Source organism: Rhea americana, unplaced genomic scaffold, assembly GCF_003343005.1.
Source record: "Rhea americana isolate MKP2758 unplaced genomic scaffold, rheAme1 scaffold_141, whole genome shotgun sequence".
Classification (NCBI taxonomy): Eukaryota; Metazoa; Chordata; class Aves; order Rheiformes; family Rheidae; genus Rhea; species Rhea americana.
In genome coordinates, this window is record NW_028185495.1 from 321,489 (window position 1) to 339,623 (window position 18,135).

Below are 18,135 nucleotides of genomic sequence, written 5' to 3' on the forward strand. Positions count from 1 at the left end.
CTATAAGAAGGTGAACAGCTTAATTTTGTACTGAGACTTGTATCAAATCAGATGTTGTCTGTCTACCTGAAACAGAGCAGCATAAAAAAATACAAAGTGAGCATAAACTTCATTGCAATATGCTGTGATGGAACAAAAATTTCATCATATGCCCTAAACAAAAACTGAATCACATCTGTATAATCAGTCTTCGCAGTAGTGTTCAGGTCTGATATTAATGATCTTTGAACCACAGACTAAATCTTGTCAATTTAGCTGATAAGCAAGATGCTAAGCCTGCGAGCTAGCGGTGGTGAGATGAATGAAGCAGTAACAAGGACTATATGAGCCACCAAGCACAGTCCCTCCACAAGCTTGAAAAGACCGGAAGGTATTTGCCTTTCACCACTTTTTTGTTTTCTATCACATACTGTGCAACATGGAAATCAGTCTACTTTTCAAAACCCTATGCACAGGTRTATGCATGTATACACCCACATTACATCAAGTATTTGAAACTAGGAAACAAAAAATGAAGGTTGCCTTGCAACTTAAATGAAAAAGAATTATACAACCTTGAACTGTGAAGAATTCCTTTTTCTATAGGACCTTCTTTTGGTCACGACATAGGCTGGATGCGCAGGAGATGGATCACGCTTTCATTTATTGAAAAATCAGAAAGACATCTGGTGAATGAGGTAGGATATTTAGAGAGAATGGATGATCTCATCTTTAGGGAATGTGTAAAGCTTTGATCGTGAATAAACTTACGAGAATATGCTGTGCTTTTGGAAGGTGAGAGAAGTCTAAGTGTTTCACTATGGCATTTTCAAATAGCRCGCTTGAACTCATGTGTTTTATTTTGTAAGATACATCAAATGAAAGATTTTTTAAGAATGTTAAAATAAAATGTGCTTTTATAACTTGAAACTGTTTGTTTTCCACAGAAAGCTCACAAGAATTCCATTTTGGATTAATCTGAAGAATAACTATTTTACAAATTTTTATTCTTGAGCTCTGATAAATAATCCTTGATTCACAAAGCTCAAAAAGATGTATGATACCTTGGAGGATCAGATTCTATGCTTTTCTCTCACACATGTTGTGTGAAGATAGGCAAGTCATTTAAACCACAGTTTTCAAAGATRGTTAGCAGGTACGTGTTCCTCACTTTCTGAGTGTTTGACATAATACCTGGAGCCAGATTTGCAGAAGTGCTGAGCAATAATGTTGCTTTGAACTTTTCTTTGAACATGTAAKTGCTATAAAATGCTAAGTACTCTGTAAAATCAGGTCCTGCATCTCCAGCTGAGTACCCAGCATGGCTTAGCTCTTGGCCCTTTAATCTMTGTGTCTCAGCTTGCTATCAGAAAAATAAGGATCATATAATGCCATTTGCTTCTCAGAAGTTTTGTGAGGAAAAATGAATGTATGCAAAGTACACAAATACCATATAAAGAATCTGCTAAGAAGTTCATGAAAATATTTGAATATTTATTCTACGACAAGAGGCTTCTAGTAGTTTGCCCTAGACAAGGCCTAGAACCATACAAGGGTAACAAAAATACAAATAAAACAACTCCACCAGCGAACAGCAGGCCAGTAACCATTTTCGATCAGCTGCATTGAATATGAAGTAGTCCTGTAAAAACTACTGTGTGGCATATTAAACAAAGATTGACTTGCTGTTGCATAGAAAATTTTATCTGCGACAATTCCTTGTSTTTGGGTTTTTGCCTCTGAAGTATTAATAATCGTGCACATACATGACGACTGTTTCTTTTCTTGCTCATGTCTCTACTTTCTGCATCATGCCCTGGTCCAGCTCATCAGAAAACCCTGCAGTAACGTGTCAGATGCATTCGTAGTTCAGGAGTTCTTTGTTAAAAAAGACGCTGTGAGTTGTGCTAGTCAGCTAAATGCAAAGAAGGATGATAATGGTCTAATTTATTAAAAATCTCTTGTGGAACTCAACAAAACATATTGCTTAATTATTATCGAACCGGAGTCACTCAAAATATTTGTCTTCCTTAATTGATTTAAAAGCTTTGTAATGTTTAATACCTCTATTAAGACCTATAGGACTAAAACCAAAATTACATACTATCATCACATTTTCATTTGTTCAGCTCTGAGTTTTATAATTAAGAAGGCTGCAAAATGGAGCAATTAGAATCAGTATATACGATAAAAAAGCAGTGAAAATAATGTCCGAATTGCTTTGTGTCTGGAGTAGGAGAGAAAGAAGGTATGATCCCTTCTATTCATTTGTGTGACTTGGCTGCAGGGAATACGCTTAGGTGGGGATTTCTGTCCGTAACCTTGAGTACAGGAGCATGGCAGAAACCTGCCATGGTGTCAGCTGAAATCTGACAACTTCTCTTGTAGATTGAGACTCACCTGGCAATTAAAGAGTTTGTAACATAGGTGTACATTGAGGCTTTGCTATACTTGGAACAGGGAATTGTCTGTTGTATCAACAGACATTAGAGGTGAAACTTCCTCCTGTGCAAAGACAGAAACAACTTTGCAAATGAAACTGCTTCTTTTCTATGAGTAGGTTTGCCATCTGTCTATCCATGATTTCCTGGATAGAAGTATGTTTGCATGCAGGGTACAGGCAATGTATGCAAGCTTAGTAGGCGTGAGACATGGCTCAAACCTGCAAGCTGTACAAAGTATGCACTAGTTTGCCTATGCAAGCGCAAAGGTCATCTGTCTGGAAACTCCTGGAGTTTTGCTCAGATGAAACTTCTAGATAGAAAAAATACGAAAAGAATGTGTCCACAGTACTGCAGATGTCTTAGCTTCCTGCTCTGGAAGATTTCCTGAGAAACAAGAATTTTGCATTCTAGAGCATTTCCTACCACCACGGGCTAGGCTAAAAATATCAAAGAATCAGTAATGAAGTTAAGACTCTAAATGAGCCAAGCTGAAGCTGAAAACCACGGCGTAAATCTGTGGGCTGGTGACAGTATTGTGACATGAGCAGGCAGAGTTCTCGTGGGGCTGTCAGGTGAGCAGCAGCTGGTTTGCATTTTGAAAAATGTATTTTGAAAAGTAGATTTGAAATAGCGAGCAAAGTCAGCACCCTTGTCATAAAACATTATGAAAAATCAAAGCAACAGTAGTGCCATGTGAGTTCCATTAAATTCTGAACTGCTTCAGCCTGGCAAGTTGTCTGACATGTGTAATGACAGTGCAGGAGGCAATTAACTAGGAGGGTATGGACGCTGCTGGGGGATTACGCACAACTGCGGGTAAGCCAGAGAAATAACAGTGCAGTTAAATGGCAGCATATTTGCCTGTGAGAAGTCAAGGATATTCAAATTTCAAAGCTGTCTAGTGCCAAAACAAAAACATGGGCCTGCTGCATTATGCAGCTTTTTCCTTAATCATGGAGGCACAAAAACTAAATATCAGAAAACCTTTCGTCCCCCCGCCCCCCCCCCGAATCTCAGCTGTTTCTCCATTCTACTACTCTTGCTTCAGCACATTTTTAAGGCAAGATATGGAGCCATTTACCATTTGCTTTTTTATAACCTATTTTGCACTTATCCCTTTAAGCATATTAATAAGCTTTTTTGCAGCATGAACAGCTGAAACTGCTGGAAAAATATCACAAGATATGCAATCACTGAGAACACTGAAGTTCTAAACAAATAGACTTTCTATCGTAGTTGGCACCATTTTAACATGCTTTATTTAAATAGTATGCACATTGAGTTTTGTAAAACTAATGTTTTGCATTGAGCAGTAAATTTCAGGGAAATACCRGAAAATATATTAAGAAAACAATTTAAAAGTGTGAGTATTTACATGAATAATGGATTCTAGGCGTTCCCTATTCAGATAAAGAATAGAAACAGCTCGACTCTTATGTTTCCAATTAAAAGGCCACATGAATTTTGAATTTTAAATACTTCCAGTGAATTAGTTTTGCATTCTATCAACCCTGAATTATTTCATAAAATATTCTGAAACTAAATTAATCAAATCAAGCAATAAATTACATTTGATAAAATCAGAAAATGTTTCCTGGGTGATTTGCAAAATAAAACATATATTCATTAGATAAATTATTGTTTATGAACTATTAGTCCAGATTTAATTTCTAACTCCTCTCAGGCTTAAACTAGTATACATGGTGGTTTCTTGGATGGTACTAGTTTTTGAAGGCTGTCTCCTTTCAGGCAGTTTGTCACATACCTGTTTTTTCAAGATATATTAGAYAATTTCAAGGTAATATTAGATTTAATACAGATTCTCTTGATGCAGCATTTTCAGAGCTGTCTCTGGGACTTGGAAGAACTTGAACCCATYGATCTTGCCAAGAGGAACCCCTGAAGCAAGATGCAGTGACAGAAAGTGGAGATTCGGTGCAGGTGGGGGCTATCACCTTTAAATATAGGATTGATCACAGAAAGAATTATATCAACTGGTCAGAGAGAATTCATTATTTGTAGTCACACATAATGCTGGCGGAGGTTACCATATGCCACAAGCTTTTCCCTGAGAGAGCTGGACCCATCAGAGTATCATTAGAATCTGTTGTAAAGACTGTTGCGTTAGATGAGGCTGGTGTATTAAATATGCCATAAGCCACAACCGCCTATGTGGCAAAGCCTCGGAAGCCCTTGCCTCTCCCCTCTGCGCTGACTTTCCCAGATGGGTGGCATTTATTTGCCTYCTCGAGCTTTGGCATTGCGGGGCATTAAATTGCACCAGTTCCGCGCTGCCGGCGCGTTGAATAGCCCGCTGTTTGGTTACTCCCTTTGGGGTCATTTGTACAGCGCTGGCTGAAGCAGAGCCCCCTGCCAGACCACATACCCCCTCCCGCGCTGGGCTCGCACGCTCGTGCCGCTCACCCGCGCGTGCACCTACGGATGCACCGCGTGCACGCCGGCTACTCCTCTTAACTTCAGCTATCACTCGCTCTCATTGTAGCAAGGATCAGCCTTTCTTAACTACGGTTATTCGTTTTACTTTGCTACACCGAGGTTCTTTAGGACAGAGCTTGTCAGAAGTTTTTCCTGGTTTGTATAGCACAGAGCTCTGCACCAAACGTTATTCTGTCCAGGGTAACAGAGTGGTACCAATAACCACGTAAGTAACTTCTGCTTCACTGCTGGCTCTCAGAATCTCTTTCATCCCCGTCTCGTGTTCACCTGCTAGTCAGAAAAACACTACAGCCTAAAACAGAGGTAAACGAGGGCTCATATGAAGGTCGTATTTATTTGTGGTTGCCTCATATGAGTCTTTTAATTCTGGTTTTCAGAAAGAAAAGGGGCTTTGCAGCTCTGCACGAAAATTGACCTTACTATGTGTAACTATGAAGCAATTTGTTTCCCTCACCTCCCAGTGCACAGGTAGGCAGTGGGGGGGCTTAATAAGGGATTACAGCACAAGTATTTCTTGGTGTGTGTGAGGTTGCTAGATCAAGTTCTTACTGTTGGAAAATATGCCATACAATTTATTTTTAACCAGTCGCACAGCCTTCTTTCAGGTGCAGTTCAGGGAATGAGAAAGTGAAATATCTACCTTTGGTATATTAATCTCTGTTCCAGCACATTTTCACTGCTATTTTGTGTTGGTAAAATTAATCTTCAGTCCGTAGCGTAAGAATGGTTTATGAAGAGCTTTTTGCACAAATTACTTTCTGTCCCTGTTGATTTGCTAAAGACGGTCTAGCACAGAATATGCAACAGAGTATTTCACAAGGGTATTTGAAGGTATAAGGAGACATTTATGATCTATACAGCACTGCAATGGTAATGTCTGATTTCAGCAGGATTACCTGTCCCCCAGCAATATATTTCTCAGATCAAGAATGAGTAACCAAATCAGGCCCTGCATCTTTCTTCCACCCAAATGACAGGGTCAAAGATTCAGAAACTGAAGAGCTGTCTCGTGAGATTTTGGAGGCCTTTGCAGCAATTACGTGCCTAACTCTTCTGGTGTCAATGGGATTTTAATGCCTAAGGTTTTCTGACAAATCCCACAAGGCAACTAATAATATTTACTGCGATGTCTGAAACTCTTCATATGCAAATAAAGATACACTAGATCACTCTGACAGCAGAAATAATAATGACATGGAATTGGAGGAATTAATTTACAAAACGCTGCATATGATTCTGTAATTGCAGAAGAGGTGAATATTATCATGTAAATGCAAACAGAAAGAGATGACACTAACTTAACGCCAACGCAGGGTATTGGGTAGTGCCATAGCATTACAAAGGCTATGGCACTAAAGATAGTTTGATCAAACAGCTGCATACGCTTTCTCTCGCAAACTTGTGGATCTGATGAGGTTTTAAAAATACTTCTTAGTGCGCTTGAGTGAACAGGGTATGACCATATTTGTAAAATCTTCATTTTTTGACTGTAAAGATGACTTAGCTTTTTACTATGTGCACAGGGACCTCTTCAGACTGCATAGCTTGTAAGATGCTTTGAAAATTATGTAGATATCAACTATGTATTTGGAGAGAGTGATTTCATATCTGTTATGCTTTAATCAGTTTGAAGATTGTTTTTGCAAGAACCGTATTCTTTTTATTTTCTAAAAGTGCCAGCCAGCATCTCAACTTTTCTTTTACATTTATTTTGTTACTGAATAAATACAAAAACATTGTTTTGGTTCAGTCTGGTTTTCATCCTCAGTGACAGGGACTGAGAAAACCAAAAAGAAAAAGTCAATCCTTAAAACATTCTCTAAATAAAAGAAGTTTCTGTAATGTATTGCTGTTGTTGGGCAGACYCTGAATATGGATGGAATTTCAATCACAATTTAAAAATGTAAAATAGAACCAGTTCTGCAAATTATGRACTATTCTTTTTTTAATATCACTTAGCGATGGAGATCAGTAATTGGTTTTCCAGAGTAACTAGATTCAAACTCCTATTGAAGGAAATGGGTTCTAGGAATTTGGGAATATTTGATTAGRCTCCATTATGCATATTTAAGTGTCTGAATACTTTGAAGTATCCAGCTAAAAGTGATATATTTTTTTTCAGTAGTTGTTATTAACATGCCACAGAAATGAGCCAAAGATGCATTCCATCAGTTTTGAAAGATGGTAACTTCTAATCTTCCAAAGCTATCTGTCTTAATTTTTCTGTACATTTAAAATATGGCATGCTATTAAGTGCACTACTATTGCCCCATAAAGGTGTCATATATTGGTCAATTTAATTCAYGTAAAATGGCATTTCATTTCATCATCACATCTTTTGTTTCAGGGCATATGAGCGGTATAGAATCAGCCTAGAGCTAAAAATAACAAATTAAAGGTTACATAAATTATCCTTATATACATATGCTGCAGTTGTAAATCATGTGTTACAGATACCACAGCTAAAATTTTTTAAAAAAATAATCAGTTTACTTGCCCATAATCAAACACATGTTGATTCCTGTGTGACAGTGTTGCTTCCATGATTTCTGTTCTGTATCTCCAAATGGTCGTATAAACAAAGAGCAGTGAAGGAAGTGACGAAATAAAGGTTACCAGAAGGATACCTGATCTTCTTATCAAAACCTTAAGACAAACCAAACTGATATTACAGTTTCTATAAATACTGTTACACGAACTGACTTGGTAGAATTTGTATTAATTGCTAATATACCAGTGAACAACCGTGACAATAGTTTCACTCACTATGACCATTGCACACTAGTTTATCATCCTTTTTTCTAGAAAGTCTTGATAATGAATGTAAGCTCATTCATAGAGCATTTTATCTATCAGATTTTGCTGCAAAAATGCACATATTGAAGTATAGTAGACAGTTGCTTAACTTACTCTTGCAAATCAATTGCTAATAGTATTTAAAGTATCTCTTTATTACTCATAACATTGGGGGATGGTGTGTGTGTGTGTTTGTCTGTTTTTGCATTGGAGGGTTGTATAGACTTCCCATTATGTACTCAATGACTACGTATTGCAATGGTTTGAATATTTAACCGTGGTATGTTACCAGTCCTGCTGTGATCACTTGCTAGCTGCATCTGTTTGCCCTCTGGTGCTCTGGCAGGAAAGTGAGCAGCTTGCAAATCCAACTTTCTAGGAGCCCAAGTTGCAAGAACAGCAGAATCTCTCCACTTGTATTCATTTCAGCCAGCCTCTGCAACAATTTTAAAAAGTCAGGATAGGTGGAAATCCACACACCTTACACTTTAAATCCATTAAAAAATGCTTGAGGGGAAAACCCATAAGAAAAATACCTGTCTCCCAAAGAAAGACCAAGCATTTGTTGAACTCTCACTCAACTCCAACCAGAAATTATTTCTGACTTTTAACTCTCTTGGACCATCTTCCTGGATCACCATCTGTCTTAACTACTATTTTATCTCCTTGCCTCTTTTTTTCCTCATTATCTGCTTCTTCCACAATGATCAAAATCATCACCTTTTTCTAAAGGTAAATGTATCTGTTTCAGATGTTCACAGAGGATATAAAGGGTGTCCAGAACKTCAGTCTCTCAGTAAAAGATGCCTAGTATAAGCTCAGGTTACTAGGTTTTAATCAGGAGTTACTCTTGAAATTTCTGAAATTTCACATCCTATCCACATTTCACTTGTTAATAATTTTTCCATCCTTCTCTATAAAGTCATCTTTAGCACCTCTTGTACCTTCCAGGACAAAGTTCAATCAGATTTCACCAGTCSTTTGAATATAGAAACTTGCATTTTTATAAGCAGAGCAAATGACAATGCTTCATGCAACTGTGAAAATGAAAATACTGTATGCACTTCACAACAAGCTGTTGAACTGGCCTAGTGCAAACAGCTGTGTGGTAAATGTAGGTTTGTGCTCATGTGCTCTCGTCTTCTGGCTAAAATGCTTTTTCAGGACATTTGGAGGATCTCATAAATCTATCTATTTTCTGAACACCTAGGAGACTGAAGGAATCAGAGGCATCTAATCTGACTGCCCCCTCTCTGTAAATATATTTATAATCTCAGGCTTGTTCTGATTTTTGTTGTCTTGACAGAGCTATTGGACACTTATGTTGTAGTGTCTAACTGGAAGTAGTCCATGTCATGCCTCTAGGAATGATGAAGTCTAYGGCCCATGAGCTACAGAATGCAATGTGTATGTATTTATATCTGTCCAGAAATATAGTAGTCTTGCTTTTTCATGTGCTGTTGTCTTGAGAGTAATTCTGATGCCTTCATTCTTGTCTGTCTTTTTCTTCTCTTCCACTTTTGTCTTTGCCTCTTTAAAGCTCTCATGTACTTTTCTAAATTCACCTCTGTTTCTCTTTTTCTTCCACAACACATGAAATCAATTCTTCTTCAGAACTGTGAAATATTACAGTGAGGTCTTTCTCCTGTTTAATGTTGAAAGCGATCCAGTCAGCTCCCTACTTAATGTGTGGTAATCAATGGCTTTTTCTGACTATGCTCCTAGAATGTGCAAAATATGTAAAGGAATTTTCCTTACAGATTTTGCTTTAGGAAAGAGGTACTTAAGCATGCAAAAATGGAAATAGAAGCCAGAATATGAAGTGTTAAGTTAGAAGAAATCTCTCTTGGCACTTAGCTCTTCTGAGAGAATAAATATTCAAATGCAAGCCATTGTCCATGCCAGTTTTCAGTAGAAAAAACTGTCACATCTGTCAAGTCTCAGTGCTGAAGCCCATGCAGTTGGCTTTTGCACCACGTTCACACATTGGTGGGTTCATGTCTTAGACTTTGTCATCAGTCATGAAGCATTCAAGTTTTGGGTGTCCCCTCCAGAACATGACACCTTGGCAGCCGATGACTGCGCCTGTGGCTCATTGCATCAGGTCATGGGACTGGAAAGGGGGTGACAGGTTGCAACTGGAGCTAACACCACATGCCAGAACCCCTGAATTCAGACCCCATGTAATATGGTGACTGCTAACCTCCAAAAGGAAGCAAAAAAAGAAAACAGCAAACAAAAATGGAAGAAAAATAACTTCTCTGCATATCTGGTTTTAATAATAATATCTTTGAGGAGGAATCAATTTTGTTTTCATTTTAATGAGTAAGTTAAACGGAGGTTTAAAAAAAATCAGATGGTCTGCACATTTTCCTTTTCTGGATTTCCAAAGCAGATGTTGCCRCAGTATGAAAGTAAAAGTATGATTGGTCACCTGGAGCACCATATCGGGGCTTTGACTCTTTAAACTTTGGGCTGAACCTTGGAGCATAATGGTTGAACCACTTTTATACTTGTAAATCAGCCTACTGAAAGGCATGTCAATCTTTTTCTTAAAAGACCTATTCTCTCTGTTATACTGAAGATACTTTACAATTAGAACTTCTCTGTTAGATTTTTCATTAACAACTTCCAAAGAGCAGGACAAATAAGCAGACAGTAGTTTGGCTCATTCTTGTCACTTTTTTCTATCATCATACAGTCATGGTTGCACAGCAGCCAAAGGTAATACAACGTTTATGGCCCCACAGGCACCAGAACCAGTGCGAGGTGGCAGGAACGCACTGCTGGGATCGGGGAAGAAGGCAGGACTACAGCAGCCAGTAGCTATAATGGCTTAGATTATGAAGGAGCCACCCACTTGGTCCACTTGTGGTCCACGGTAGCTCATGCCACCTTTGCCCAGCAGCTGGCTGCTGTAGTCCTGAGTCAGAGGAGGGAAGGTCAAGTGCTCTAGTGTCCACCTGGCAGCAGGAAAAGTAATTTATTTAATTATTTTTTTCATCTTGCTCACACAGAGGCTGCAGAACGTTCAGACAGGTAAATTATGCACATATTTCTTCAGAGAATAATTCTTGTGCTGCAGACCATTCATTTCATTGTATTTAATAATTCATGTGGAAGGGATGAGCTTGATATGTTGTAGGTTATTTTGTCTGTTCTCTGATTGGATGTTATATGCATTACTCATTAGCACAGCATGAATTGCAGATCTGTCAATTTTACAATCAAATATACAATATCAATTTCACACAATACAGTGAATCTTCAAGCAGTCAAGCTTAACAATTTCTTTTTATGGGTATTTATGCCGTCAGATCTCAGGCATTTCAACATTTCATAGCTAGTGAACGCAAAAGGGTTGTGAATACAGTCAAATTGAACTTTACTTTTGAACTGGAAGAAAGGTTTACAGAAAACATGCTGTGGTTACTATACCATGATATTACATTGTTAGTGAAGGAAATAACCTGGCCTGTCAGGAAAATGTCAGAATATTGATTATTTAGTCGACCGCTGTATTCTTCTGAAGGAATACGAAAAGGGGAAGAATGTGGGATGGAGATGGAAATATATACCTGCTGCTCCTCTAGAAGAGTATGTCTGGTAAACATTGAATGACTGTTTCTGCTATGCAAATTTGTAATAAGAAATATCATATATGAGCTAAGCATGAAGAGGCTAACTCAGAACACATCAACTCTACATCACAGCTTGAAAAGGAAGGCTTCTCTTAGGATTATTGCACATAATCTATTCTCAGTAACAAATGCTTTTATCAATTTCCTTATCTTTATAATGTTAGGAAGTGTCAGATCAATTTGGGTCTGTTTGCAAGCAATCAAATATTAAGAAACCAAGTACCAAGAAAACAAATTTGAGCAACTTAATACTTTGGGGTGATTATAAGCCTATTTGCAAACAAGAGTGCAAACTGCCCTTTACAACCGTAGCATTTTCTGCATTTATGCACAATTCATTTGTGCCTCTCGGAGAGTAAGTTTTGCATATAAAATTCAAACAATCTCCTCAGCAGCATGCTAAGAGTCCTTTTCAGAACAGAAAGATAATTTCACTGGTTCTTTAGTGCAGCATATGGTTTCATTCTTAACTAAATGTGAAAAAATGTTTAAAGTAAACAAAATATTATAGCAACTTGAAGAATAATTGAGAACAGGTATTCCTTACTATGCTAGAAATCAGTCTCCAGAACAAAAATTGTATTATCTCTAGTGCTTATTTCTGTTGTGGCATACTAAATATATTTAACTGTTACTGTTGTTGCAATAAAAATGAATGAGAAAGGATCAGCTGCTACCGCAACTATAGAGCATTAGAAAGTACTTAGAGTATCTGCATACCTCTTGGTACCTGTTATCTTCAGGTAGATGAGAAGTTAGATTGGTTCTCCTTCATTTAGTTCACTGTTTCCAAGGTTTCAGTGGGCTCAGTGGTCTTTGTGTAATCCATCGATTTTATGGCAGCCCAGTTTTTGCTTCCTGGGGAGTGAAAACTTGCTATATTATCTCTAAGTGTTTTTACTCCTCCCTCTGGAGAAACTGAAGTGCTTCCATCAAGTATAGGTAGCCATCAGGTGTCTAGCCAGAATAACAATTTGCAAGCAGTAATTGTCACTTGTTTTCCTTTTCTGCTCTGAAGGAACTTGATGCTGATGATGAATATTAACATTTTGTGACACACTCTGTCATGATCCGCATGTTCAAAATACAAATAGGAACATATCTAAGCAAATACKTTAAGCTAGATGCCCTCAAAGAAAGCATGAGTTGGTTTAGARGACAGAACTTCTGAAGAGAGATAGGATACCTTACAGAATTATAGATGCTCCTTGCAATCCTGCAACAACAGTTTAGGGTCTATGCTTGTGCAGCCCATTGACTTCTACACCAAATTCTCGTAGGGTACCTGAATGATTAAATTATTAGCTATTTTAGAATCTCTTTGGGTTTCCTTTGAAAACTTTGAAAGATCTCAGTTTTATCTTGGTATAAAAAGATATTTTTTTCAGTTTCAGAATTTCAATATGAATATATTTCATGCCCAAATCTAATAAGTGACATCAAGCACATCACTTCCAAACTTACTTCTACTTTTTGTATGGTATGTTGATTACTATAGTTTTACAATTGTACATGCTTTTCTGCTTGTCCTTTCAAGAATAATTCCCTAATTGGATAGTTTAGTCTTCAGTTATTCAGCAATTGCATGTTTTACCCCAAATATCTGTGTAACACAATGTTTTTGCCAGGCTTATATGCASCTTCAAATCATATTCTTACTTTATGCAAACACACACTGATTTTGTCAGCGGTATTATTTGCATAACAAATACTGTTGATCCATTTGCCATTCATCTAAGCATCTTCTTTTGTTTCTTCGATTAATTTCATTAAAATGTCACCRCATATACTGAATAAAGCCAGTGATATCGTACAGACATGTTTCAGTCTTCTCTTCATCTCTGTCAGACTTCTTGCGTTTTCATTGTCCATCATAGCCATTTTCTGGTTGCAAGACAGTTATTTTCCTAATTAGCTCTCTGGTTTGGGAATTATTATGGATCTTGAAGTGTTGACCATATTATAATGATAGCATTCAGTAGAAAATTTTGTAGCCAGTTTAACACAAGTATACTGTTTCTCTCAACAGGACCTAAGCTATCAAAATAATCAGTACTGCTATTAGAAATATAACATCATTGAACTTATAATATTTTGGGAAGAGGACAAATAATAACTATTATAGAAAAGTGATGACAGCACTGAAAGTGACAAACATACAGGATACACACAATGTATATTGCAGCTTCTACAGATATATCTTTATGTTATTTAGATATATGATTTAGTTTGATTTACCAAACCAACATGTAACTATCTATTATGCAAGCTGAATCTCACGGTTAAGTTAACTGAACACATTTAATAGAAAAAATAATCTGAAAAGTACAGAATTTCAGTTAAAATATGTCTAWTTTTTTWAAAAAAAACTTTTCAGCAACTTTTTGATTGCTATACCAGTTGGTCTAAAAACTGTAAAGCAAAACAGTAAAGTTCTAAAAAGCTCTCAGTCAAAGTTTTGAAAACTCAAAAATATTTTGCCACATCAAACCAAAAGAAATAACTGCTCAAAAAATAATAAAATAATTAGTAATGTTAATTTCCAACTAATTGTGAAGTCAAACCAACTTGCCCGACTCAGTTAAACTGATCTGAGATTTCACACAGACCAACAACAATTCAATCATTTTGATATTCATATCTGCTTCAGAATTATTTTCATCTGGTTGTTAATTATAAAATAAGCTAATATCAGTAGATCTATTTATGTACACWTTTCAAATAAGGATACATGATCAAAGTGAAATTATATCCCTGCCTTTGCTGAGGATCCATGTCTCAGGTCTTAGCTATTTTCAAAAATCCTATTTTTATGCAAGAGGATGGTAATAATATTTGCCCTCAAAATACACCTAAGTAAATATGATGAATACTGAATACTTACAACTCTACAATTACAAAATTGAACATGTAGTCACTTATTTCTGTGGAGCACAAATTTGCCTGAATGGACATGTTTTGCAAGGGTAGCTTACATGACTACTTTTCTAAAATGCAACCATATCAGTTAAAACTTATGACAGCTGTATGCTTGACACTGAATCAAACCTCTCTGCTGTTGTCTTCTGGTCTTCAGTTGGTATAAATTTACATGAAATCAGTGGAGCCATGTCCATATATCTACTGGCCATGACTGTAGTTTATTATCTTTTAGAGCTACTGCTGTGGACAGCTGTAACAAGTGTTACCCTGTGCATTGATTGTGCCAACTTAGTGACTATAATTTTTATGCATATGATCTTTTCAAAACTGGAACTTAGGAAATAAACGTGTAATATCTGTGGTTACTAAACAATGAGCTATTTCTCCATGTCTTTGTATCTTCCCTGAGTCCTTTGTGTTTCTTTCAGCTGGGCTCCAGTCATCAGATGAGGACATTAGTAATTTCTCAATGGCCTTTATTCTCATAAGGCATGTGTTTGTCATCTCACTGAAGCTAGTCAGTTGTTAAATAACTGGAGAGGGAAATTTTTCTTTTCTTTTCTTCTATTTTTTAACATCTAGAAAGAAAGATAATAAGCTGATGCTGAGGGTCTGATTGTAGTGGCCAAGATAGTAATCAAAGCAGTTGTTCTTGAGGAAAAAAAAAAAGTTTTTTTTTCTACATCCACATTTCTACATTTACATCTACAGCAGTACACATAGATATGTTGGGAAAAAGATACTGTTGCTATTACTGTTGCTAAAACTGATGCAGATTCAGACATTACAAAAAATGTTTTTCAAGGGAAAATTAAAAGTTGTTCTAGACTTTMTTTAGTAAAAGGATGGGTTAGCATTTTTTATTGTGTTATTCATTATTTTGTCCATTGGTATCTAGGAATAAAAATGCTTGGCCAATTCCCTGGAAGAATGAGWCCTTCAGATAGGACGACAGCTTTACAAAGGCTGAAATGAAACTAAGTTCTATGCTATTTGACTGACCAAAGCAATAAAGCCACAGGAAGAGAGAAAATAATTTTTCAAGCCACAAACATTACATGACATGTGAGATACTGCAGTTTTCTTGTCATTTCAAAGCAATTCAAAATGCCAGTTATTCTCCCCACCCAGCCTATAATGGAAATAACTACAATCTACAGGTTCACTACGGTTCTGTAATAAAAATTGCAGTGAATTTTCCTGTCTCTTTACCTTTCCAAGTTCTCTGCCCTTCATTTACCTTTCTTTCCTAATGAAAATCATTCCTTCTCAATTCTTTCTAAATCTATCCTGGAGGCTTTTAGTGTCTGTCTTCTTATTTACAGGGGCATCAGCATGCTGTGAATGCAGAGTTTCTGAAAAAATTCAAATTATTTTAAAAGAGAAAAAAGTAATACATCACAATCTCTTTCCTATAGCAAAAATAACTGCATTTGTATAATTAGGCTTCAGGTACATGGCGTTATTTGGTGAATCTTTCCTGAGATGAAAATTCCCAAGATGTGAAKTGATTTTTGTATATGGTAAATCAAATGGTATTCTGGAATGTGTTCAAGAGTCTTGAAAGATATCCCTGTCTTCTGTCCCCATGAATTTCATGGCATTGCTTGATTATAGTTGCTAAGAGCTTGTAGGTGTCATGGGAAATCAATAGTGCAGACCTAAAGATGGTTCCTCAGATAACCAGAATCTTTCATTATTCATCTCTTTTATATAAAAATAATTGTGTGTTTGTGAAATAAAGAACAATGATCAAAATTTGAATACTATGCATCTAGCAGTACCATATGTTTCATTCCTTTGCAGTTATACAGAAAGTCTTAAACTTCATGACATAGGTTAAATGATTCAGTATTTTTTAGGAAGTAGTTATTCTATTTCAGGGATTCACATTATAATGAAGTTACAACTTCARTTTTTGGATGCTTACATTGCTGTACAATAGTTGTTGTTGAACAGTATCTTTCTCAACTGCAATGTTTGTAATTCCCTCCTACTAAACAGGGAAATATGACTAATAGATTGGTTTAGTTATAAGCCAGATTAGTGGTCTAAACTAAAAAAGTTGATTATTTAATCTCCAGTTATTGATAGCACAATACTAGTTTGTAGGTCTTGTTCCTTCATCTCAAAAAGGATATTATAGAACTGGARAAAACTTAGAGAAGGGCCCAAGAACGATGACAGATATGCAATACAATAGCAAGCTAAAGGAGCCAGGACTTTCCAGACTGGAAAGAAGATCATGATAGAGATCAGTACAGTCAAAGGTGGCATGGAGAGCAYAGAAATATTCTGGCTCAGTTGTTTACCATTTTTTCCAATACAAGAAATTAGGATATAYTAGATAAAACTAGTAGGTACTAAGCTCAAAATACACAAAAAAGAAATGTTTTTCAATAAATGGACAAGTGAACTGAGTAACTCTTTGCCACAAGATGTTTTGGATTTGGGAACTATATAAGTTCCAAGCAGAGCTTGGAAGAGTCCCTGGTTTCTTGAGAAAAATTCATTAAGAATAACTAAATATACAGAAACCATAACTAGCTCAAGACCCCCCTGGCTCAAAATAGAAAGTACAGATAACTACGGTAAATCATATGCCTATGCTGTCCTTTGTTGTTCCCCAAATATTGCCTTGCTGACTGTCAGGAGACACGATACTGGATTAGACGGACTTCGGTTTGATCCCTAATGGTTAATCTTATATGCTAGCAAGAAAACAACAGTTCAGTTTCACATGTAATATTATAAATACAATGTGCAAGAGTCTGCTTTTGTCTATCTATTTTTCCTCTCCAGCTGTTAACCTGTTTCGTAGATGGAGAGTTCTGCTAAAATCAGGGCAATGTTACCTGATTTCTCTGCTTGCCTGTGTTTAGTTTCTTTAGTTTCTTTGAGCTTTTTAAGACAATGAAATAAACAGTCTTTGTTTTCCTAGATAATGAATAGGTAGAAACCAGTTTTCCTTATCATTTGTATGTCTGCTTTGTTGTTCATTGGGAAACTGGGAATTTTTCCTTGCTACAGATCCTTTAGAGTAAATATTAACATAGAATCCTCCACATAGCTTGCATAAGATTATAGCTAATACTAATTCATGATGCCAATACAATTTTGAAATATAAGCCATAGATGAGCTGATTTTAGATGTTAAACTCAGTTAAAATCAGCAGGATTTTTTAAGTTTCAAACTTATCCTGAGAACTACCTTCTGATTACTTCATTTAGTCAACTATAGGAAAATGTTTGTTAATCTTTCTGTTGCTGATRTTACTAAATACCAAAATTTAAGGTGAATTTTATCCCTAATTGAACAAGATGACCAAAAAGTATCAAAGGTCTTATGTTGAAGAATGTTCCAGAAATCAATTTCTTACATGTGCAAACTGTCTTATCAAGATATTATTTTAAACCTCTCTGTGATCATACAAGCATGATATATTTAGGGCAACTTATTCCACAGGTTAAACATCARTTTGTTTACATTGACACCACTCCCACATTAACATCATTACAGTGACACTACCCTTACAAGTTCTGTCAAAAAGCCACATCAAAACAGTTCAAATATGTTATCTCTTGTCAAAACAGTCTCATTACTTAATGTCAAAATAGCCTCATCGCCCAGTTTAGACACATTCTAATCCAAAAAACTGACACGTCCCTAATCTTCATTCCCTTACTACTCTACAGTCAAAAAATATATTTCCTCTGTGTAAAAGGTATACCATTACATTTATTATTTATGCTTCTATTGTATCAGCTAGCAAAAAATCCAATCAACTCAATCTCTCAGTAGCCCACTTCCTTTCTATTATACTACAAGTTAGTTACACTACTACACATTAGCAAAATTAAAAAATAATTGCCCAAATGGCATGATTTTGTCCGAT